This window comes from Leiobunum rupestre, chromosome 10 (assembly GCF_980474605.1).
Source record: "Leiobunum rupestre chromosome 10, qqLeiRupe1.1.hap1, whole genome shotgun sequence".
Lineage (NCBI taxonomy): Eukaryota > Metazoa > Arthropoda > Arachnida > Opiliones > Sclerosomatidae > Leiobunum > Leiobunum rupestre.
In genome coordinates, this window is record NC_143393.1 from 20404537 (window position 1) to 20431464 (window position 26928).

The 26928-nt window shown below is 38.6% G+C and overlaps 1 protein-coding gene across 1 annotated transcript in view; it reads left to right on the plus strand.

Moving 5' to 3' along the window:
• Nucleotides 1–26928, plus strand: part of Nplp1 (Neuropeptide-like precursor 1) — an 83003-nt gene that overhangs the window by 2213 nt on the left and 53862 nt on the right. The gene's annotated exons all lie outside the window — the stretch shown is intronic.

Sequence of the window (26928 nt, forward strand, 5' to 3'; positions counted from 1 at the left end):
ATACCATCTACATAGGATACTAGAGAGTCGAATCAGTAGCATACATTTTCGACTTGGATAGCTTGTTATAACTTGGACTTGACAATAAAGAGCGTGTCGTATGAATATTGGAAACATCCTTCCGGAATTTCCATATTACATAACTTTCTTTCAGCTTCCACCAAAGACTACACGTTAGATGGATATTTGCGTATAAATCGAATTTTCCACTCATCATTTACCATCTTTATTCTTACTTTTCAGCTTAATTGTATCTTGTCAGTTCGAATAAAATCTCAAAAATACGTTCTTGAAAATAGTGCTTAGCGCTAGTTGCGTTTTTGTGGATTAGTTTCCAATTGCGCTTCGAGAAAATATCTGTTTCAAGTCATTGTACCGGAAGTTGATTTTTCGGTTTTTTATCCGCTGCTGGCCATCATGAAAATGGAGCTTTAGAGCTATGTTCGCTGATAAATTAATTAAGAGAAGTAGACGCGAGCTGCATCATATTTTGAAAGGAAAGTGGTATGCCTTTATGGGTGAATATGAGCAAAACCATAAGTAACATAAGTACAATAAGTATGACACTTCCCATTGTTTTAATGCGAATATCCTGACCGAAGCTCTTTTCGACCGTCACCCGATCCTACTCGAGAGGTCGGACACTTGCCATTATTTTGTACGGGATTTCGGGATTTCGTAGAGATTTTGGCAGTTTTATCATTACTTTTTGAAGTGATTTTGGGATTTCAATGTTAATTTACCGAAGAGAGAGTTAAAAGATTTTGCGATTTTAGACAAAGTGTACGGGAATTTGGTAAATGTCCGACCCCTCGATCCTACTGGTACTTTCACCCAAACTGAGTAGCGTGTTATCGTCCTTGGTAGTAGTATATTTTGCCTTGTTCATATTTAGACACTTGGGGGCTCTGTGCTGATAACTAAACCTTGATTGCGCAATAGCTCCTAAAAATCAGTTCGGTGATAATTTTCTATAATTGACATACTTGTTAGTTGTTACATGTTATTATGTTACTTATGTCCAAGCCAATTCAATCGAAAAATAACTTAACCGTCAGGTCTATATTATCGAAAGTAACATACCACCCTACAAATAAGTATTACAAGGTAATAACAATAATAATCAGCTAGGCTAATAACAAGCACCACCTTAGGCCCAAATCAGGTAGCGACGTTTAATACCTTTAAATCAGGGGACCAGGTTAAAATGCCTAGGAGGTAAACCTGCCAAGGGTTCGGGCATTTCCAAGTATTGTCTACTGGATTTTACATCTAAAGGTAATTTCAGAAATCCAAAAATGATTTTGGGAATTTTTAAGAATTATCATGAATTTATTTAACCGTAGGTCAAGTCTCACAAGGCGGTGGGCGGAGCTTATTAATAGCGTAAAAATGTGATTGGTTGCTAAAGGGATAATTAAAAGCCTATAGAATCTATATCATATCAATTTTTGATCCAAAAATAAGAACGAAAATGATAGTAATTTTTTTTAATCAATTAAAATAAATTTTTAGTTTCTTATTTGCGTTTGATATAAAATATATCACTCGAGATTCGATTCCATGTTTTCCATTACCATTATTTTTTTGTAGTGCTGTTAATTTTCCGGAAAAATAAAAAATTTAAACATAAATTACTTTGTAAGGGTTTTTAATGTTTTTAACTTTTTATCGATATAAAATGTCTAATATCAGTAAACATACTACAAAACATTAATAGTGTTACATTGTTAATCAGTTTAAACTAGTCTAGAGGTTTAGTTTTACTTTAAAATTCGAAAAAATTAGGCGAAAATGGCGCTTTATTTAAATTTGCAAACAATATATTAGACTAATCCGGGAATAAAAACTTTTTAAATTTTTTTTCGGAAAAATACGGAAAATTTTCCGGAAAAAAGGCCTCGGTCATTTTCCGCGGAAAATTTTCCGACTTACAACACTATTTTTTTTGTAACAATTGTGTTATAAAATATTCTTAGCTACATATCTAACATTTAAAAAGTTAAACAAAGGCTTTATAACAGTTCAAGGTTTTTCTTATAAAATTAATAGTATTGAAAATGTTTACTGCAATGAAAAGAAAGCGAACTAGGGTAGAGGTCGGGGATGGTTAACTTTTATTCAATAGATAAAGCTTTCAAAATTATTCGTAAAACGTTTTGATCAAGTAATTTATATTTCTGTATTATCCGATTATATTTTTGATAAATTTGTAAAATTAGTCGGAAAAACGACGTTTTTTTCGATAAAAAGCTCAGATTTTACGAATAATGCATGTTTTTTAATCATTTTCCGAAATATTAACCGGTAAATTTCTTTGTTTACATTTTTTTCCTGAAAAAAATCCATTTAAACATGGATAATGATTAACCGTCCCCGACCTCTAAACTAGGGCATCTAGCATGACCGGCAAGCACGATAAATGTACCTTGAAGTCGGGAGGATCTTCGCGACATTTCATTGTTTGGATATCCTATTTTTAAAGCAAAGGAAAAGGAATAAGAGAACACGTCACTCATGGTAAAATTACGGTAAATTTACCGAGTAATTTTACCGGTAAATTTACCAATTATTTTCATAAAGCAAAAAACACCCAAAAATATTTTGTTAAACTTCAAATAAAAGAAGAAACAATTACATTTTACATTGGACCTGAAAACCAAATCATTTTCCTTAAGACTCCGAATTCCCGGCACTGTGATTCTACGTTCCATACATTTAAATGTATTTCGAAGGGGCTATCTAGGAGGTTTAATGTAACCTAAGGCTATGGTAAAATTAAAATACTATTTTAATAATTATTGTGACATCAAACCATGATTTTGATTAAATAAAAAAGTTAATGGTAAATTTACCGTTTTTATTTTTACCGGTAAATTCACATCACTACTCATGTGTAAAAATATGATCTGCCTTTCGCTTTAAAGAAGGGACCAATAGAAGGGATAATAGAGTGGAATATTTAAGGGTGAAATAAATTCGTGTTATTGTTTTCGCGTTTATTTCCAGATGTCTATGCAGAGTTTGACATTTTCGGTGTGATCCCAAGAATTGACATACGACAAATAAAATGAAATTATTATAGTGGTTTAACTGTAACATCTTACTTGTTAGTGTAATAATAATAATAATCTTCTAGGCTAATACCCAAGGCATCGAGCGACTTTTAATGCCTTTGAATAGGTTTTTCCTTTCTTAAACTGCAACTGGGTACAGGGACTTGCAAAGAGAATTACCAGTGGCCTGGTTACAATGCGTAGGAGGGTGGTGGCAAGCCCTCCATGCCACGCGAGCCAACAACTCCTAAAGCTTGTTTTCCACTGGCGCGCGGAACGACGCGTTTCTCAGCTTTGAAACCAGTGTTACCCACAGTCCGGTTACCAAATTTTCAGCCAAACCCCCGAAACGTTTTTAGCTACTGCCCCTCCCAAATCTCAGCGGCAAACATACCAAATATTTTCTACTTTCGTAGGCTAGCGCGGAATAAAAAAATATATTAAAAAAATATTGTAAAATACAAAAATCTGAAGGCGATATAAAATACAAAAATAGGTAAAATTTATATTTTATTCGGAAATAGTGCTTTTTCTCAAAAAATTTAAAACAAAATTTTTAAGGTAAAAAGTCCCACAAAATCAATGATTTTCACTTAAAAATCCCTTCATCCCACAAAGCCCAATAAATCGACAAAAATCCCCCAATGTGGGATTTATCCCACACATTGGCAACACTGTTTGAAACGTTCAAACGTTTTTACGCGCGTAAAGAAAATAACATTATGACGCGCGCTAGTGGAAAACAAGCATTACACTTACTATTACCTAGGTGGTACGATAGATGTCGTTTTCGGCAGTGTGTTCAACTAGGTCCGATTGGTTGATATTCTTAAAGCATACATTTGGCGTCGCTTTAAAGTCCTATTCAGGAACTAGTATCTCGTATTTAAAGGGGAACGGTCAAGCTTTTCCAAATAAGGCTTTATTTCCGTATCAAAAGATTAACAAGACGTTCAATATTCTAACACGTACCTTTTTTTGTCTTGAAAAAATAGCTTTTGGCCAAAAAATTTGAAACGAAAAATAACGACAGGTGTTTGGGTTTGAATTTTCGCCGCCATCTTAGGGGCTGCCGCCAGCGTCCTTAACCCCGTATGAGCGATTTGCGAACTATCCTAACTTTTAAAATCGCGCAATTTAGGCTTAGGTCTCTTATAACTGGAACGCGCCGCGCGTGCAAAACAAATTTTTTCGCGTCTTCAGCAGCGCGCCCTTTTACGTTGTTTTTCCGTCTCACCGACTTCTCACCAGGTGTCGCGGCGGACGCGCGCTTTTCGATTTCCCGAAATTTCTTTATTTTACTAAAAATTAACCACTCAATATTTTTTGACGCGGTTTTCGCCATAAATTTTAGTTTTTAATGGGCTATAGGGCTATCTAACTGGTTAAAGCTTGACCGTTCCCCTTTAACACTTTCACCGTCTTATGACCAAGGCTTAGAGTCAAAATGTATTTCTGAAATTATATATAAACAAATGATTTGAACAAAATAAGATAAAATATGATAATGACATCTATATTATGTCAATCTACAGTGATTGTGGTATATATTAAGTATTAATATATTTTATTATATTAACTGATAAATCGGTTGGTAAAATTAAAATGTTTCCAGCCGAGGCTACGGAGTATTTTTGGTATAATACGTAAAAGCGTCCCAGGACTTTTATTCGGATCCACCACTCGCGTTAATGTTTTAACAGCACTACCAATTTAACTTGACGAAACGACAGAAAAACATAGGGAAACATAGATGTTTCCATACAAATCGTGGGCTTCTTAACTTCTTCATTTTATCATTAAAAACACGATACATGTATACGCGTACGTAACAAAATTTCGAAAACCTGATCAGAGTGGTTCAGAACGAATCGTAAAAAAAGCGCTTTCATTCTCGACATCAGCGTCATCCGACGATATTAATAACCCTTTCAATAATCCCCCCACGAGGGACCCAAAAAGAGGCTTTTGAAAAGCTTCAACCGTTGGTATTTCATATTTAGCCGCGCAAACGCCGCAACTTTTAAACTTATGGAATCCCCCAAGGACGCAACGTTCCAAAAGAATGACTAAATTAGTAAAAATACACGGATTAACGGTACACGCGTAAATGGCAAACGCGGCAACGGGGGTTTGTTTTATAAAAAGGAGATGATAATCCCAATGCCATTACGACGGAGAGCTGGACAAGTACAACCTTTGGCTTTTAACTTAATTCCTCGCCGGGGGGTTCCGGACTGTTGGAAGCGGAGAAAACGCGCGCCATTTTACACTTTTACCACCTTCAATAATACACGTCGACTCGGGAATTTTGGGTGAAAGATTCAATGAAAAGCGGTTGTATAGACAGAAAAAAATTCTCCGAAACCGGCGGAGCTAAGAGGGTTTACACGGTGGTTTTCAAAAGGTCTTTTTGACCGGCAAAAGAGCGTCGAATTTTTAGACCCGTGTTTAGCGTCCAACGCCTCTGCTTGCTGAATTTATATTTTTTCTGTGGCAGCTCCATCCACTCTTTTAACAGCAGAAGGATCTAATAGGTTTATCTGAAAATGCTAGAAAACGACGAAGTGAAAATTTGGCTTCTCGCAAAAGTGGTTTTTCTGGACGCGGCAAACTTTCTATATAATGGCTCTTTTCAGAATATAGTGGATTTTTTTTTGGCTGATACTTTTTAGGTTACCGTTGAGAGGATGTAATGGATACGTAAAATTTTGCTATTTCACAAGGCGAGTTACCGGTTAAGTAATTTGATATGTTTTATATTTATGGCGCAATCACAAGTGAACAACGCCAATGAAGGTAGGGTTAAATGTAGAAAAGTAGATTCTCTAGTTATGCAATTTCAGAGCGAATTAACTTACAACTAGTAATTAAATTTCATTAATATTTTCTTGAATTTTAGTTATCATGGTACTCAAATTATTAATATATTTCTCAAGAGAAATAAAACTAAATTCCAATACAATTAAAATCCGATTTAAATCAAATCCTATATCAACTTCCTTTAAATATTTTCTTTGACTTAATAAAAATGAATCTCATAAATTATTTCGAGTTTAATTAAAACAATTTATATTAAATAGGTAAAGTTTTATTTTTATTTAATTCTGTAAATAAAAATAAAATCTTTACGTTGATAAATAAATAGAATTTAAAAAGCTATAATTATTTTAATAAGTGAAAAAGATCCAGTTTCTTTTAGAAATGAAAAAATTAATTAATTATTTAAAAGTTGACTTTATATTGACTAATTTTTATTATACTACTTCTTACAAACGTTCTCTAAATTAGAAAACGTTCTTGTCAACGTATGTATGACGTTCCTCAATTTTAAAGATTTAATCTTATTTTTTGGGCCCAATATTTATTTTTTGGGTGGGGTGGCGGAGTGGTTAGCACTTACGCCTCGCAGCAAGAGGAGCCGGGTTCGATCCCAGCTTGTGGCACTGGGTGAAAACTCGGAACTACTCCTTCTACGTAGAGTTTTCAAGTTCTCTCCCCACTGGTTTAAGGGATTTTCCCCCGAGTTCTTCGGTTTCCCCAAATTCACCTTCCATAAAAACTTGTTGAGACTAATGGTTATAGTGAGAGTAGGGAGCTGTTGGCTCGCGCGGCATGAAGGGCTTGCCACCACCCTCCTACGCATTGTAACCCGGCCACCTGTATTGTTGGCTTTAAAAGTCGCTTGATGACTTAGGCCTAAGGTGGTGCCAAGGGTATTAGCCTAGCTGATTATTATTATTATTATAAAAGGATTTTTGGAGGCCAATTTTTATTTAATAAATCTGGAAAAATATGGCGACTCATCTCAAAAATTTCCATTTCTATAGTCGAAATCATGTTACCTGAGATAACTAAAGCGGTTGGCATTTACCATTAATAAACACCCAAATAACTTCATTATCTGATCAATAGATGGCGTTAGTCCTCTTCAGTTTTTAAAAGGCAAAATTTTCAAATAAGAGCACCCATAGATAAAAAAAATTATCTCACATCTTACGGACTTTGCACTCAAGGTCGCGCGGAAAAACAATCATCATGATAATTTACGTTAATCAATCGTTAGTCCTTAGTTTTAAATCTTTTAAAACAGGGTTAAATTTTTAAGTGGGAAAATATTTGTAAGAAAATACGAATTTTTTTACAAGCCCTTTCAAGGTTTTATTTTGTATTAGTGGCAGACAATAAATTCCACCTCACTCTAATCTAATAATTTTTCACATATATAACTTATTTAGCGGACTATATTTCGTACAGAGGCCTAAATATCACTGCCTTTGGTAGTGATCGAAGGGGACAGTGATTTCGAGTATGCAGCATCGTAGAATTTTAAGGAATTTAAAAGTTATGGTTTGGGTCTCCTTGAAGGGGCCATGACCTACTTTACATACCCCCTGGTGCCAAAACTGTCACAAGAGGGGGCGACCAAATACCAAAAAGGTTAAACAATGACCACCTCAATATGAAAAGCCAGTTTGAAAATACCCAACCGATCCGTCAATAATAACACTGGGTGAACCCGCTAAAATCGATACCCACAGGCTGGTGCTCATGGGTATGCGACATTAGATGACCGTTGTACAAGAAAAGCAGAGTTTTTATTCTCGTGTTAAGTTGTATTTTTACAAACTAAACAGGTGTGGGGTACCGATTTAATCAGCAAAGTTTCTTAATTAATTGAGTACTTCCTGGAAAATTGGGATTTCATCGTGTTTTGTATGGTCTGGCTCACACGACTGGTATTTTGACTGTTTTCCGCTTTAGCTTTGTCTTTGGAAATTCGTGACTTAAGGGCAACGTATCTCGAACAATAATTGACCGTTCAATGGTGGTTAAAGGAACTCAGTCACGCGACATTTAATTACGAAAGACGGGCGTACATATTCCAAACTCTGGAAGTTCGCTCAGCCTCTCATTCAGCTCCTTAATTAAGCCGCCACGCCGTCTAAAACACTCCACTCAATCAATAACACGCGAAATAAATTGCTTCTAACAAAAACATGTAAAAGGTGACAATCCGGCAGCGAACGCATCCAAGAATAGACCGGAAGTATAGAAGATTCCTCTTAGAGAGACAGTGGCGTTGGCAGGGAGCTCAGAGGGGTCGAAAAGGTAAATTTATTACCGACAAAGCTTCGTCGAAAAGGGCTTTGGACACTGTAAGTGGGGTGGCGGAGTGGTTAGCACTTTCGCTTCTGTTCAATCACTGCTTGTGGCACTGGTTGACAACTTGGAACAACTCTTTCCGCTTTGAGTTTGCAAGCTTTCTACCCATTGTATAAAATGGATTTTCACCGAGGGGTAGATCACTAAGCTTTAGAGTGGCCTAATAATCATGATTAAATGATTAAAACTTTAATCATTATTAAATCATTTTAATCACTATTTAATCGTTTTAGTCATGATTTAATCAATATAATCACAATTTAATCGTTTTAATCATGATTTAATCTATATAATAACGATTTAATGAATATAATCACGGTTTAAGCAATATAATCGCGATTTAATCAATATAATAACGATTTAATCAATTTAATCACGATTTAATCAATTTAAACACGATTTAATCAATTTAAACACGATTTAATCAATTTAATCACGATTTAATCTTTTCAATCTCGATTTCATATTTTAAATAATTTGTAGTTTAATTTTTAATATCAATGAACTTAATAAAATACCTTGTAAATACTAAGACAAGTAGTGTTTTTCTAAGGGTTTAATAATAATTTTTCAGGTAAATATCGAGTAAATATACAATTTTTATCACAGTTTAATGACAAATTATGTACCGAAAAAATGATATCAATGAACTTAATAAAATACATCGTAAAATACTATATTGAGTAAATATACAATCATTTTAATCACGGTTTAATCACTTTAATCACGATTTAATCATTTTAATCACGATTTAATCATTTTAATATTGATTTAATCCGATTTAATCATTTCAATCATGATTTAATCATTTCAATCATGATTTAATCATTTCAATCATGATTTAATCATTTCAATCATGATTTAATCATTTCAATCATGATTTAATCATTTCAATCATGATTTAATCATTTCAATCATGATTTAATCATTTCAATCATGATTTAATCATTTCAATCATGATTTAATCATTTCAATCATGATTTAATCATTTCAATCATGATTTAATCATTTCAATCATGATTTAATCATTTCAATCATGATTTAATCATTTCAATCATGATTTAATCATTTCAATCATGATTTAATCATTTCAATCATGATTTAATCATTTCAATCATGATTTAATCATTTCAATCATGATTTAATCATTTCAATCATGATTTAATCATTTCAATCATGATTTAATCATTTCAATCATGATTTAATCATTTCAATCATGATTTAATCATTTCAATCATGATTTAATCATTTCAATCATGATTTAATCATTTCAATCATGATTTAATCATTTCAATCATGATTTAATCATTTCAATCATGATTTAATCATTTCAATCATGATTTAATCATTTCAATCATGATTTAATCATTTCAATCATGATTTAATCATTTCAATCATGATTTAATCATTTCAATCATGATTTAATCATTTCAATCATGATTTAATCATTTCAATCATGATTTAATCATTTCAATCATGATTTAATCATTTCAATCATGATTTAATCATTTCAATCATGATTTAATCATTTCAATCATGATTTAATCATTTCAATCATGATTTAATCATTTCAATCATGATTTAATCATTTCAATCATGATTTAATCATTTCAATCATGATTTAATCATTTCAATCATGATTTAATCATTTCAATCATGATTTAATCATTTCAATCATGATTTAATCATTTCAATCATGATTTAATCATTTCAATCATGATTTAATCCGATTTAATCATTTCAATCATGATTTAATCATTTCAATCATGATTTAATCCGATTTAATCATTTCAATCATGATTTAATCATTTCAATCATGATTTAATCCGATTTAATCATTTCAATCATGATTTAATCTGATTTAATCATTTGAGGGTGACCTAATAATCATGCTAGTGATCTGCCCATCGGGTTTCACCTATCCATACCAACTTGTTGAGTTTAACGGTAATAGTTAATGTTGGTTCGCGTGGCATGAAGGTCTTTTCACAACGCTAAAACCAAAAGTGACATAATTACCATGTCACTTGCTAAAACGTAGTATAAGCCGTCCACGTGTATTAATGGCATTAAAAGTCGTTCGGTATCAGCCTAGATATTCTGTATCAAAACGTAATTCGAGTCCATTAAAGGAAAGGTGAACTTTGTTGGAAATGGTGTTGCGATGAAAGATGGAATAGATTGGAAGGGCCGTTTATCATCTTTATACCGCGGAGCGACTGCCTAATAAAAAGACGAAGAAAGATTTCCCGGTGGAAACGAGCCCCGCCCAAGCGGAACGGAGTGCTTCTGCACTATCACCACCCTCGCCAACCAGAAAGGTAAAAGTATATATTGGTGACTAAAGATATCCTCCCCCCTCTAATAATAAGGGGACATAGAAATCTACTCTATGTCTGCACCTCCTGCTCGATCGATCAAGAATCGAAAAATGGGTGCTCTGTCTCAATCTCTTACACGAAGAAGTCATTTTTTACACTTAACACGCTACTTACTCGCGGTTGTCCAGAAAAGAAACTGAATTTGCGTCTAAATGTTACGGATTTCTTTCGAGAAAACTTAATATTGTAAGTCGGAAATGTTTCCTGAAAATAACCAAGGCCTTTTTCCGGATAATTTTCAGTATTTTTCGAAAAAATAAAAGTTTTCATTCCATTATTAGTCTAATATTGTTTGCAAATTTAATTAAAGCGGAATTTTCGCCTCATTTTTTCGCAGTGGCGTCGCCAGACCCTTTGGGGGGGGGGGGGGGCATGGCCCCTCCAAATTCCAAATTGGCCTCCCCGAAATGTTTGCAAAGCCCCCCCCCCCAAAATGTATGCCGTAGCTCCCCCAACTACAAAATAATGTATAGACTACTAAGATAATACTTTCGTATCGATCTACCAGCACATCTTCAGTGGCGTACCAAAAGAGCAATTGTTTAATAGTTAAAAGCAGTAAAAACTATGATACTATTTTAAACTATTTACTGGCTAACTTGTGCATAGTACTCAATTAAAAAATAATCACACCACTGTTGCACAATAATACCTTTATTTAGAAACGCTACAGCTGTTTTGGGACGACTCGCACGTCCCGAAACAGCTGTAGCAATTTTTTGTAATTGAATGAACGATGCCACCCATAGAAAATGCCGCCCGGGGAAAACCGAAGGGAAAAATATATATTCGGCATTTCATCCTATCTAAGTTCTACTAGAAATAGTTACCCCGGATTGCCCCCCCCCCCCCCACAAATGAAATCTCTGGCGACGCCACTATTTTTTCGAATCTAAAAGTAAAACTATTCCTCTAGACTAGCTTTAAACTGATTAACAATATAACATTATTAATGTTTTGTAGTATGTTTACTGTTATTAGACATTTTATATCGATAAAAATAAAACCTGCCTACTTACAACTTTAAAATCGCAAGGATTCGTACAACTAACAATGTAAGTTTGCGACAGTCTTGCCTGACAATGTTAGTAAATTCGAAAACGGTTTGCTGTCTACTAACTCGAAACTGATGACGACCGAATTAAAAAAACGAAATTTTCGGTTTTGTAAAAGCTAAAAGGTAATTTATAAATTGTAGGTTAAATCGATTAAAACTTTTGGTATTTCGTTTTTTGTCGAGTAATTTATTTCGGTTTTTAAACTTTTACAGCATTAACTTTTATCAAATATGTTATTTAAATTTGAGGCCCTAAAAATCGACACACAAAACACCTAAGTTTGATTTCAATGTTACTGCGAATGGTGTTTAAAAAATGTTGTATATACCATATTGCTTTCTCGAATGCCATAACAGAATCGAAATTAATGTAAATTATAAATTATTTGCTTTCATTTGAAAACAATATAAAATTCAATATTTAAAGTAAAAGATTTATCAAATTGTAATAGCATTCCAGAAATTTAGTTATGCAATTGAATAATAATAAAAAAATAACATGGCAATTAATCGTAAGTAAAATAGATATAAAAATTTGCTGGTATTTGAAACCATTAAAAATATTCAAGCAAACAATAAAATATACAGCATCATAAATAATTCATTAGCGTAACTAACCGAAACACTATTTAAAATTATTTATAAATAATTTATTATAGTAAATAATAAAATTAGTTATAAAAACTTGAAAATAATGGTTATTGTTAATAAAATATAAAAATATTATGATTAATGTATTACTAAACTCATAGTGTAAGGTATTTTAGACCAAAGCCAAATTCATAATTCCCAAAATAAATTCAGATTATTAATTATACAGGGGGTTTTGAATTGCTGTGACTGGGCATTTTTTTTCAGAAACTGCAAGAGATAGAGTTGCGAAATTTTCAGGATATTATTTCTAGTGTGGGATCGCTTTAAATCCTAAATTTCAGAAAAATCGGAAATAATTTCGGGTTTTTGTAAAAAATATTTTTTTCACCGGTAGGTGCTAGAAAAAACGTTTCAATGAGAAAGTTGTAGAGTGCTGTCGAAAATGTTCAAAGAAATTGGTTTCATTGGAAAAGAACACTTTTTCACGAAGATATGAGCTGATGAAAAAAACAAGCTGTTCATAGGGGCAATTTTGTACATAAATGAAAGAAATCACATTAAAGGATTAAATTCCTTAAAAAAAGTACATGTAATTTAACAAAACCCCAATTTAGGCCTACAGTAGGCCTAAAAACGTATCAGCCGGCCAACTACGCACAAAGGTCAAGTTTTCAATTAGTATTTAATGTGAAATCTTTATGTTTTCTACCATTCTCTAACGTTTTTGAGTCTAATCAACATGCCACTAAATTAGTCTCGTGATCAGCGTGCTTTTATGGTCGAGCTATTCTATGGTCGAGCTATTCTATGGTCGAGCTATTCTATGGTCGAGCTATTCTATGGTCGAGCTATTCTATGGTCGAGCTATTCTATGGTCGAGCTATTCTATGGTCGAGCTATTCTATGGTCGAGCTATTCTATGGTCGAGCTATTCTATGGTCGAGCTATTCTATGGTCGAGCTATTCTATGGTCGAGCTATTCTATGGTCGAGCTATTCTATGGTCGAGCTATTCTATGGTCGAGCTATTCTATGGTGAAGCCATTCTATGGTCGAGCTATTCTATGGTGAAGCCATTCTATGGTGAAGCCATTCTATGGTGAAGCCATTCTATGGTGAAGCCATTCTATGGTGAAGCCATTCTATGGTGAAGCCATTCTATGGTGAAGCCATTCTATGGTGAAGCCATTCTATGGTGAAGCCATTCTATGGTGAAGCCATTCTATGGTGAAGCCATTCTATGGTGAAGCCATTCTATGGTGAAGCCATTCTATGGTGAAGCCATTCTATGGTGAAGCCATTCTATGGTGAAGCCATTCTATGGTGAAGCCATTCTATGGTGAAGCCATTCTATGGTGAAGCCATTCTATGGTGAAGCCATTCTATGGTGAAGCCATTCTATGGTGAAGCCATTCTATGGTGAAGCCATTCTATGGTGAAGCCATTCTATGGTGAAGCCATTCTATGGTGAAGCCATTCTATGGTGAAGCCATTCTATGGTGAAGCCATTCTATGGTGAAGCCATTCTATGGTGAAGCCATTCTATGGTGAAGCCATTCTATGGTGAAGCCATTCTATGGTGAAGCCATTCTATGGTGAAGCCATTCTATGGTGAAGCCATTCTATGGTGAAGCCATTCTATGGTGAAGCCATTCTATGGTGAAGCCATTCTATGGTGAAGCCATTCTATGGTGAAGCCATTCTATGGTGAAGCCATTCTATGGTGAAGCCATTCTATGGTGAAGCCATTCTATGGTGAAGCCATTCTATGGTGAAGCCATTCTATGGTGAAGCCATTCTATGGTGAAGCCATTCTATGGTGAAGCCATTCTATGGTGAAGCCATTCTATGGTGAAGCCATTCTATGGTGAAGCCATTCTATGGTGAAGCCATTCTATGGTGAAGCCATTCTATGGTGAAGCCATTCTATGGTGAAGCCATTCTATGGTGAAGCCATTCTATGGTGAAGCCATTCTATGGTGAAGCCATTCTATGGTGAAGCCATTCTATGGTGAAGCCATTCTATGGTGAAGCCATTCTATGGTGAAGCCATTCTATGGTGAAGCCATTCTATGGTGAAGCCATTCTATGGTGAAGCCATTCTATGGTGAAGCCATTCTATGGTGAAGCCATTCTATGGTGAAGCCATTCTATGGTGAAGCCATTCTATGGTGAAGCCATTCTATGGTGAAGCCATTCTATGGTGAAGCCATTCTATGGTGAAGCCATTCTATGGTGAAGCCATTCTATGGTGAAGCCATTCTATGGTGAAGCCATTCTATGGTGAAGCCATTCTATGGTGAAGCCATTCTATGGTGAAGCCATTCTATGGTGAAGCCATTCTATGGTGAAGCCATTCTATGGTGAAGCCATTCTATGGTGAAGCCATTCTATGGTGAAGCCATTCTATGGTGAAGCCATTCTATGGTGAAGCCATTCTATGGTGAAGCCAATCGTAACGCGCGTAGAAGACCAGGCCACAACATCGTTCTTGGAGCTGTTCGTGACTTTCAGACTTACGGAAACGTCAATCCCAGATTTCGTGGACCAGGTCGTCAAAACATAAACATGGAAGACACCATTCTAGCCTATTTTGTAGCGTATCCTCGAGCAAGCGTCAGAGGTGCAAGCGACGACCTCGGATTATCGACGAGCTACGTGTGGACCACTCTTCACAATCACAACTGCCATCCGTATCGAGCGACCCTCCACCAAGCTCTGCACGAAGGAGATATGGAACGTAGATTTGATTTCTGCAACTAGCTGATGATAATCCAAATTTCATCAGTCAAATGCTGGTGACCGACGAGTGTTCCCTTGGGAGAGATGGGCCTTTCAACCATCAAAGCACCCACATGTGGTGTGACGAAAATCCTCACTGGGGTTTTCCTCACCATCATCAACAACAACTCCGGGGGAGGAAAAACATTTTTCGAGAATGAAGGGGATTAGAAACAACCCAAAAAACCTAACTTCTTTGGTAATATGTAATCTAGGAGCAACAAACACAACACCCCACAAAAGGAGAACGCAACCCGTCAAAACTCGTGGATTTTCTTGTGTACGTTTTTCATTGGCTAGACGCTTTAGCGACTGCTGCCGTCGGAAGGGGAAAATTCGGAAATTTTCTCCCCCCCCCCCTCCCGCCCGTAAAACGTTCATCGTAAAGGCTCGTGACGCTCGTCCAATGAAATTCGTACACATCACTGCATTAGCGTGTTTAAAAGCTAGCTGCGTTCTCCTTGTGTTTGTTGCTCCTAGCTTGCACGTTGGTGTGGCCTATTTTCGTGGCCATGATAACGAGTGATTATTTTATCGCAGTTAACATGGTCACGGGGTGTTTGCCTCGTGATTTGTGACGTGAACTGTGACGTAGTAATATGTCATGGCGACCGTTTTCAGGCGGAGCTTAGCTATGACGTATGCCTATGACGCGGCGAGTAAGGAGATAATAGAGTATTAATAAACCATAGAGTAGCAATTAAACATCGAAATATGATAAACAGAAGCAAATATTTAATTTAAAATATCGATTGGCATTGGACTCGAGGGGCAGGTCACTTCCATTTTGGGTGCGTCTTAATCATAGTAAAATGATTAAATCAGGGTAATCGTGATTAAATCAGGGTAATCGTGATTAAATCAGGGTAATCGTGATTAAATCAGGGTAATCGTGATTAAATCAGGGTAATCGTGATTAAATCAGGGTAATCGTGATTAAATCAGGGTAATCGTGATTAAATCAGGGTAATCGTGATTAAATCAGGGTAATCGTGATTAAATCAGGGTAATCGTGATTAAATCAGGGTAATCGTGATTAAATCAGGGTAATCGTGATTAAATCAGGGTAATCGTGATTAAATCAGGGTAATCGTGATTAAATCAGGGTAATCGTGATTAAATTGAATTTAATCCAAAACATCACGATTAAATCGGATTTAATCTTTTGAGGGGTGCGTCGTTAATCAAGGAAGTGACCTGCCCCTCGATTGGACTGTCAAGAAGTTTACCTTAGATATATTTTAGAAATAAATCTGATCGCTCAACAACTGGAAAGTATCAAACGAACAAATGGTGGTCAGTAAGGTTATTTAGGATTTACTGGATAATTTACTCAATCACAAGTTCATCACTACAGTCACATTTTATGCTCACGATAGTAAGCAATAATGGCTGCGATTAAAAAAAGTATTTAGTATTCAGGCAGGTGTTTGTTGGTCGTTGGATTAATAATAGTTACCAGGATATATCACTTCGACATTTTTCTGACCACAAACGGCTTTTACGACACCCGCCCTACATAGCGGTAAATTCTTGAAACTCCCGTAACAAAACGGAAACCTCTTGTTTTTGATACTAGGCGTAAGAACGCGTTTTGATACAAGCGCGATTTACAACTTCGATCTTCGATTGGTAATTAATCTTATAATATTAAACTTCTTCTTTTTAATCAAGTAAATTTACTTGTATTGATAATGTGAAAAAAAAACAAGTCGTTAAGCCTAAACGTCCTTATTTTTAAAATCCCGATCGCAAGAGAAGAACCCGTAACAAACGGAAACGGATTTCAAACGAAGTGTACGCAGTTACTGTAGAATGATATATCCAGGTAACACTATTATTAATCCAAGGTTGGTCGACGTCCAGCGTTTTATCACTAAATAAAGCTCAATAGTTGATTTTATTAAATAAAAAGTGGTCTTTCCCAACTTGTTAAAATGTTGCTCTTACGTCACAAGGCACATCATTATTAGCATATGTAACATAATTACTCATAAGTATGCCACTTTACCTTTATTCCATTCAAAAATCTTTACTAACGGTTTGTTTCACCACTAACCAGTTAAAAATTGGACTACGTTAGATTTTAACATTTTTATTCACCCTAGTAATTTTGGGAGTCACACTATTGGCTACTAACATATGTATTTAAGCCAATGGAAAACCTCTAAATTTGAGAAGGAATTTTTGGTGTCGGAATTTTTAAACCCGTTCGGTTTCTATGGATGAAGTTAAATAATGAGTAGTTTAGAAAAAGAAAAGGTTGTGGAAAATGACAAGTAAGTGATCGCTTTCCGAAAATGGAACAAGTCGTCGAAGTGGGATATTCCACCAACGTTATTAAAACCCATATCAAGCCCAGAAGAGTTAGGCCTAGGCTCAGAAGAATCTGCAAAGACTCCAACCTTGTAGATGCGCCAGAAAAGCTCAACCGGAATTTCATCTATTTTTTCCAATAAACCTGCTTCTTTTATTTGACAATGCAAATTTTTTTTAGAACGTGAGTCTAAGAGAACTTCATTAATTTTCAAGTTAATTACACTAACAGAACGACACTATATTGTAGTTCATTTTAGCTCCTTAGCCTTGGTTGTTCAAACCCATATAAGAGATTTTTCTAGGAACCTTGGTTCAAACCGGTTTGTTTACTAAAATAATGGCCGTCGGTTTATCAGACGTAGAGTTAATGGTGCGACGGCATAATCGGCATTTGAGATTCAAATATTACGTAGGGTACAGATGACGCAATATCTGTGAAACAAACAGTTAGTGAAGAAATAGAGCTAGTAGCATACTAATGAGTAATTATGTAACATATTTTATTAGTATATTCTAAGCACGAGAGATTTGCACGCGCGCTAGAAAAACATATTTTCCTCTGGGTACTGTAGCGCGCGCTCGTAGACTTGTAAAAGTAAGAGACTGTGACGAGAAAGCCACGTTACTTTATAAAAAGAACTATATTAAGTTTTAATTTACTAAAGGTTATCTTACTTCATACCAACTGTCTTCCGCGTTGAGTTTGCTAGTTCAGTTTCCTCTTTTCATAAAAACTGGTAGAGGTTAACGGTACTAGTGAGTGTAGACAGCTGTTGGCTCGCGTGGCATGAAGGGCTTGCCACCACCCTCCTATTCATTTTAACCCGGCCACCTGTTTAAAGACATTAAAAGTAGCTGGATGACTTGGGCCTAAGGTGGTGCCTTGATTATTAGCCTAGCTGATTATTATTATCTATTTACCACTTGGACGAACATACTGCCAGAACTTTGACAATAGCTAAGCTTTAAGCTTTAACAATACGAAGAAAAGCTAGCTGTATGTGCAGTTGTGGAAACGAAAGATGTAACGTATATTTTTCTAAATACAATATAGAAGAAAACGTATCTATGCGGGTATTATGGGTCGATCCTCCCCCCAATAATTTCAGTCAATTAGGTTGGGCATTCATTTTATAAACACAATTTTTACTGATTACTGGTTTTAATTTTTCAAAATGCTATAAGTGCGATGGCGAACGTTGCGGAAAAACTCTGGCTTAAGCTTAATATAATGTTTTCGCGTTGACGCAAAAATCTACGCTAGGCCTAATTCTTTGTTTCCTCTAGCGCGTGTCATAATGCATTTTTCTTTACACGCGTCAAAACGTTTGTAGTGGAAAAGGGTAGAGTTAGTAAAATCAATTCTTCTCAACCCCCAAATCGACCCCTTCGATACGCCCCAGAACTTCTCGTTCGTATTGGGTAAGAAAACCTCAGACCCTTAATACTTTTAATCAGTCCGCAATACACTTTTTTTTGCAGGAAGCGATTTTCTTATTTAACACTTCGCCAAATGACCCGTCAACAATATTGGTTCGGGATCGGCGAAACCAGGTCTCGAATCCCAGCCTCATCGACTGCCACGTGATATTGTGTAATATATAGACATCAACCTTTACCGGCCAGAAATTAGATCCGAGGTATATTAAGAAAACGTAGCTGCCACGAAACGGTACATTAGAAAGCCCAAAAAAACAATTAAAGACCACACTTCCGTTCTTATTACACGGACCCTCTCGGATGGCCAAAGAGAGGGACAGGGATAGTAACTGCCGCGATACGTATAAGTAATATAAAACCACGGTCAGCTTACGAAGCAGTAGCTTGGCCTATCGGTAGAAAAAGAACGGCTGTAAACGAGCAGATAGTGGCAAATAGATCGACAGAGACGGTCTCTAGCGACACAATCTGATAAAAATTGGAAGCGCAGAGAAAGAGGTAAGGGTAAGGCGGCTATTTCCTTGACCGCGTGCCCAACGCGATAACGCGACAGAATGATAGACGCCTATATTGGTCAAGTAATCGGCGCCTTGTCCAAGCTTTTCGAGATAGGGTGACCGTGGGGATGACTATATAGAAGTAGTCGCCAACTAACGATCTCCGTCGCCGAAAGACAATGGGTTTACTGCCGCTATTAACTCGAAACCCATTAATTACTTCGGAAAGAATTTTAGCTTCAAATTGCGTCGACTAAAATTTCACGTTTTCAGCTTAGAAACAGAGCCAGTCAGGAATTCGTCCGTATAAAGTTTCATTGTGGATATTTATATAAAGATTGGAAAGCGTGGAATTCCGTTGCCATGGCGGGTCACATTTAGAGAGTTGAATCCATTTAGGTACCATAAGAATATGGGAGGACCGCGATTCAATACCCGTCCTCGCAAACTTTGTAGCGAAAGTTCGTCTGCTTCGATATTTCGAGTAACTCACTCCTGCCATCTATGATAAACCCGCGCTACTACACGACCTTGACATATTATTTTTTGAGTAATTGAAAATGGAGCTGACCAAAAAAAAGAACAACGCGTAGAAATGTTAAAAAGAAAACGAAATCAAAAGCCATTATTGAAGCAAATACTATTTATTAGAGAAAAACTACCTTCGGAATTATTATTTAATAACAAACTAGTATTAAGATCTTTCAACCCATTGTCGTTAATAAAATTATTTACACTAATTTCCGCCAAGGAAGAGAATAAATCCGATTTAAACCCATTTGGACAGATATTTGCTTTTTCCGCCATTTTAACGAAATGAAAAAAAATAAAATAAAAACGCCAGATTCTAACGCCTGAGTGCGCTGTGTACGTGGTGTGAAAATTGCAGACGAACTTTCGATACAAAGTTTGCGAGGACGATACCAGAGGCTAAGGCTATGCTCCCATATTCTTATGGTACCTAAATGGATTCTTGGAGTTAACTGATGCTTCTCTAATAATAAGCGAACTAGAGAAACGTATATAGACGCTAAAAGAAATTATTCGCTCCAAAATAAAAACCGTCAAAAGGAAGGGTTTTTAAATTAAAAACGCGTGAATCTCGATGATATCGCCCATTTTTTCGTCGCACGTGTAATTATTTATTCTGATAATAAAATAGAATCACGTGGGCTTAGCAATATTTATCCGCATTTGTCTTAGCCAATAAGATTATCCCTTCCGAGCAAGCACGCGCCAATTTACACAATATAACCGTTGAATTTTTTCAAATCAATTTCTTTTAAGATCTATTCAGGCATATCTTGATTTTGAGAGGTTTAAGCTAATATTTTCTCTTAAAAGTGGACCTTTACAAATGTTGCTGAAGATAAATGCTCTGGTTTGGTGTTCCCCGTATTAATTAGTGGAGGAGCTTTCGGGGCACCTTAAAATCGATTTGTGGGTCCCAAGTATAATGAAAGTAGGTTATAGCTTGCTGGGCTGAGTAGAGGTGAGCAGGAGCGGCAAAATCGTCGCCCCATTTATGCCCTTTTGAAAACTAGATCTCATTTCTGCCACTACTTTAAACCCAACGGTAAGGACCATATTAAGAGTAGTTTGTACGAATGTTCATTTCAAAGAGGGCAGTCACGTGTCTGAGATAGTTTGTATCGTCTCGCTTTGTCTCCTGGTTATTGTTTTAAAGTTGGTACGTGTCATGGATCACACTGACGCGTGTTAAGCTTAATTAGGTACTGACGCCCGTAATATTTTGGTTATTGGTTAAAATGCACTACGCTCTAGAGACTAATATTTAAAATTTGTAGATATCAAATTAACAAAAACCGTTATCCATTAAAAATCTCAATCTGTATAAAAAACATTTTTGTAATCACATTGAGATTAAACAAAATTTGAAAAATATATTTTTATGAGATTATTTGTTGGGGGGTGTATGATTTTGACCTGAGGCGCGGTTGTCATGAGGGTGTGAGATTTTGGACCGAGGCGCGGTTGTCATGAGGGTGTGAGATTTTGGACCGAGGCGCGGTTGTCATGAGGGTGTGAGATTTTGGACCGAGGCGCGGTTGTCATGAGGGTGTGAGATTTTGGACCGAGGCGCGGTTGTCATGAGGGTGTGAGATTTTGGACCGAGGCGCGGTTGTCATGAGGGTGTGAGATTTTGACCTGAGGCACGGTTGTCATGAGGGTGCGAGATTTTGAACAGACGCGCGGTTGTCATGAGGGTGTGAGATTTTGGACCGAGGCACGGTTGTCATGAGGGTGTGAGATTTTGGACCGAGGCGCGGTTGTCAGAAGGGTGTGAGATTTTGACCCGAGGCGCGGTTGTCATGAGGGTGTGAGATTTTGGACCGAGGCGCGGTTGTCAGAAGGGTGTGAGATTTTGACCTGAGGCACGGTTGTCATGAGGGTGTGAGATTTTGACCTGAGGCGCGGTTGTCATGAGGGTGTGAGATTTTGACCCGAGGCGCGGTTGTCATGAGGGTGTTAGATTTTGGACCGAGGCGCGGTTGTCATGAGGGTGTGAGATTTTGACCCGAGGCGCGGTTGTCATGAGGGTGTTAGATTTTGGACCGAGGCGCGGTTGTCATGAGGGTGTGAGATTTTGACCCGAGGCGCGGTTGACATGAGGGTGTGAGATTTTGACCTGAGGCACGGTTGCCATGAGGGTGTGAGATTTTGGACCGAGGCGCGGTTGTCAGAAGGGTGTGAGATTTTGACCTGAGGCACGGTTGTCATGAGGGTGTGAGATTTTGACCTGAGGCGCGGTTGTCATGAGGGTGTGAGATTTTGGACCGAGGCGCGGTTGTCATGAGGGTGTGAGATTTTGACCCGAGGCGCGGTTGTCATGAGGGTGTGAGATTTTGGACCGAGGCGCGGTTGTCATGAGGGTGTGAGATTTTGACCTGAGGCACGGTTGTCATGAGGGTGCGAGATTTTGAACAGACGCGCGGTTGTCATGAGGGTGTGAGATTTTGGACCGAGGCACGGTTGTCATGAGGGTGTGAGATTTTGGACCGAGGCGCGGTTGTCAGAAGGGTGTGAGATTTTGACCTGAGGCACGGTTGTCATGAGGGTGTGAGATTTTGACCTGAGGCGCGGTTGTCATGAGGGTGTGAGATTTTGGACCGAGGCGCGGTTGTCATGAGGGTGTGAGATTTTGAACCTGACGCGCGGTTGTCATGAGGGTGTGAGATTTTGGACCGAGGCGCGGTTGTCATGAGGGTGTGAGATTTTGGACCGAGGCGCGGTTGTCAGAAGGGTGTGAGATTTTGACCTGAGGCACGGTTGTCATGAGGGTGTGAGATTTTGACCTGAGGCGCGAATGTCATGAGGGTGTGAGATTTTGGACCGAGGCGCAGTTGTCTTGAGGATGTGAGATTTTGACCCGAGGCGCGGTTGTCATGAGGGTGTGAGATTTTGACCAGAGGCGCGGTTGTCATGAGGGTGTGAGATTTTGGACCGAGGCGCGGTTGTCATGAGGGTGTGAGATTTTGGACCGAGGCGCGGTTGTCATGAGGGTGTGAGATTTTGACCCGAGGCGCGGTTGTCATGAGGGTGTGAGATTTTGACCTGAGGCACGGTTGTCATGAGGGTATGAGATTTTGGACCGAGGCACGGTTGTCATGAGGGTGTGAGATTTTGGACCGAGGCGCGGTTGTCATGACGGTGTGAGATTTTGACCCGAGGCGCGGTTGTCATGAGGGTGTGAGATTTTGACCTGAGGCACGGTTGTCATGAGGGTGTGAGATTTTGGACCGAGGCGCGGTTGTCAGAAGGGTGTGAGATTTTGACCCGAGGCGCGGTTGTCATGAGGGTGTGAGATTTTGGACCGAGGCGCGGTTGTCAGAAGGGTGTGAGATTTTGACCTGAGGCACGGTTGTCATGAGGGTGTGAGATTTTGACCTGAGGCGCGGTTGTCATGAGGGTGTGAGATTTTGACCCGAGGCGCGGTTGTCATGAGGGTGTTAGATTTTGGACCGAGGCGCGGTTGTCATGAGGGTGTGAGATTTTGACCCGAGGCGCGGTTGTCATGAGGGTGTTAGATTTTGGACCGAGGCGCGGTTGTCATGAGGGTGTGAGATTTTGACCCGAGGCGCGGTTGACATGAGGGTGTGAGATTTTGACCTGAGGCACGGTTGCCATGAGGGTGTGAGATTTTGGACCGAGGCGCGGTTGTCAGAAGGGTGTGAGATTTTGACCTGAGGCACGGTTGTCATGAGGGTGTGAGATTTTGACCTGAGGCGCGGTTGTCATGAGGGTGTGAGATTTTGGACCGAGGCGCGGTTGTCATGAGGGTGTGAGATTTTGACCCGAGGCGCGGTTGTCATGAGGGTGTGAGATTTTGGACCGAGGCGCGGTTGTCATGAGGGTGTGAGATTTTGACCTGAGGCACGGTTGTCATGAGGGTGCGAGATTTTGAACAGACGCGCGGTTGTCATGAGGGTGTGAGATTTTGGACCGAGGCATGGTTGTCATGAGGGTGTGAGATTTTGGACCGAGGCGCGGTTGTCAGAAGGGTGTGAGATTTTGACCTGAGGCACGGTTGTCATGAGGGTGTGAGATTTTGACCTGAGGCGCGGTTGTCATGAGGGTGTGAGATTTTGGACCGAGGCGCGGTTGTCATGAGGGTGTGAGATTTTGAACCTGACGCGCGGTTGTCATGAGGGTGTGAGATTTTGGACCGAGGCGCGGTTGTCATGAGGGTGTGAGATTTTGGACCGAGGCGCGGTTGTCAGAAGGGTGTGAGATTTTGACCTGAGGCACGGTTGTCATGAGGGTGTGAGATTTTGACCTGAGGCGCGAATGTCATGAGGGTGTGAGATTTTGGACCGAGGCGCAGTTGTCTTGAGGATGTGAGATTTTGACCCGAGGCGCGGTTGTCATGAGGGTGTGAGATTTTGACCTGAGGCGCGGTTGTCATGAGGGTGTGAGATTTTGGACCGAGGCGCGGTTGTCATGAGGGTGTGAGATTTTGGACCGAGGCGCGGTTGTCATGAGGGTGTGAGATTTTGACCCGAGGCGCGGTTGTCATGAGGGTGTGAGATTTTGACCTGAGGCACGGTTGTCATGAGGGTATGAGATTTTGGACCGAGGCACGGTTGTCATGAGGGTGTGAGATTTTGGACCGAGGCGCGGTTGTCATGACGGTGTGAGATTTTGACCCGAGGCGCGGTTGTCATGAGGGTGTGAGATTTTGACCTGAGGCACGGTTGTCATGAGGGTGTGAGATTTTGGACCGAGGCGCGGTTGTCATGAGGGTGTGAGATTTTGGACCGAGGCGCGGTTGTCATGAGGGTGTGAGATTTTGACCTGAGGCGCGGTTGTCATGAGGGTGTGAGATTTTGACCTGAGGCACGGTTGTCATGAGGGTGTGAGATTTTGGACCGAGGCGCGGTTGTCATGAGGGTGTGAGATTTTGGACCGAGGCGCGGTTGTCATGAGGGTGTGAGATTTTGGACCGAGGCGCGGTTGTCATGAGGGTGTGAGATTTTGACCCGAGGCGCGGTTGTCATGAGGGTGTGAGATTTTGACCTGAGGCACGGTTGTCATGAGGGTGTGAGATTTTGGACCGAGGCGCGGTTGTCATGAGGGTGTGAGATTTTGACCTGAGGCGCGGTTGTCATGAGGGTGCGAGATTTTGAACAGACGCGCGGTTGTCATGAGGGTGTGAGATTTTGAACAGACACGCGGTTGTCATGAGGGTGTGAGATTTTGACCCGAGGCGCGGTTGTCATGAGGGTGTGAGATTTTGACCCGAGGCGCGGTTGTCATGAGGGTGTGAGATTTTGACCTGAGGCACGGTTGTCATGAGGGTGCGAGATTTTGGACCGAGGCGCGGTTGTCATGAGGGTGTGAGATTTTGGTCCGGGACGTGGTCGTTAAGAATTCCTAGAGAAATTCTGGAATCGGTGAATTGACCTGAACTATTGTGCCATAACGGCCCAACCATCCATTTCCTCTTTTAAGACGATGGTTTTTGACTCCGTTTAATAATCTACAGTTACTATAATAAGGGGGTACAGAGGTACAATTAATGTATTTGTACCAACCAAATTGCCCTTTTGGTCTGTAATTTTTCAAAACCTAGAAAAAAATAATATAATATTATATTCATATAATTATATAAATTAAGAAAGTAATTTTATTAAATACTGAAGTTGTATCGCAACTTGAAAAACACTGTTCTATTGTCGTGAAAATCACTAGCAAATATGCCAAAGAAATGTAGAAAAACCAACAAAAATCCGAAATCATCAGCATTTTTGGCTCAACAAAACAACATTATTTTATTGGAGCACTGTGGGCGGCCGCGGATTTTTGCTTTTGTACCCCACAAATAAACTTTGGTTTACTAAATACAGTTATATAGTGGACATTAGGTCACATTTTACAATCCAAAAGGTTTCCCAAACTGAAACTAACACTCTGGCTCTTCACAAAGGAAAGTGACTGTGATCCGTTTCAGCTATTATATTTGAAACGTTTCCCGGTTTATAAGCCCGCTGTATGCTACGAATATCTCGCTCGTCACTACTCGGGCTGTAATTGCCATAGACAGATATTTCGTACGTTCAGTAGAAATTGTGTTAATGTTGGCTCGCGTGGCATGAAGGGCTTGCCACCACCCTCCTACGCATTGTAACCCTACCACCTGTTTAAGGCATTAAAAGTAGCTTGATGACTTGGGCCTAAGGTGGTGCCTTGGGTATTAGCCTAGCTGATATTTATTAATTTATTTAGAACAAATATTCATTTGTAGACTTGTTTATATATTTTAAGTGCTAAAATGAATGTCTTAAAAGTAATAATTAATTAAATTTAAAATAAAATAATAATAATAACCTTACCTAATACGCAAGGCTCCACCATAGGCCTAACTCAACTAGTTGCAGGTTAAGAAAGACAAAATATCTAGTACATTTGGCGGAAAGGTACTAGCACTACTTTCCGGTAAATCGTCGGCGGGAATTTCGAATTTCGCCTTTTTTCTGTTGAAGGTTCCTGCGCGTGTTATCAAATCACAGGTTTATATACGTCCACGTGATAATCTCTGTTCTATACTTACCCTGGATTAGCCAAACGGAATTATTTTAAGTATGCCTCACTTTTAAAACTAAAAATAAATAAGTACAACTGTTTTTAAATCTTATCTATGTTAATTAATTATCACTTGGAAATATAACGCAATAGACGGTATTTTCCAAAATTATGTAACGCGCGCGGGTATACTTAGAATGTCATTCGTAAACAAGCCAAATAGGCGTTTCTATAAAATAAGCTACGCTTGCTGAACTTGTTTTTATGTAGTTTATTCTTCACGAAATACGTAGAACCTCAGTTCAGTTTGTACTTAAAAACAGGGTGCCTCGTCGAATTTACTCTATGTACAGAGTAGTAACACGTCATCGATACGTCACCCGTTTCGCAGCAGCAACATCAAAACAAGAAGGCTAATGCTACTATATAGAAAGGCCTATTCGAAATTCCCGCCACCGATTGACCGAAAATTCGTGCTAGTGTCTTTCTTCCAATTGTACTAGATATTTTGCCTTTCTTAAACTGCAACTGGCTACAGTGTGTCAGAATTTATAGCCCGGTGTACCTAGTAACAGAGACCATATCACCGGAGGC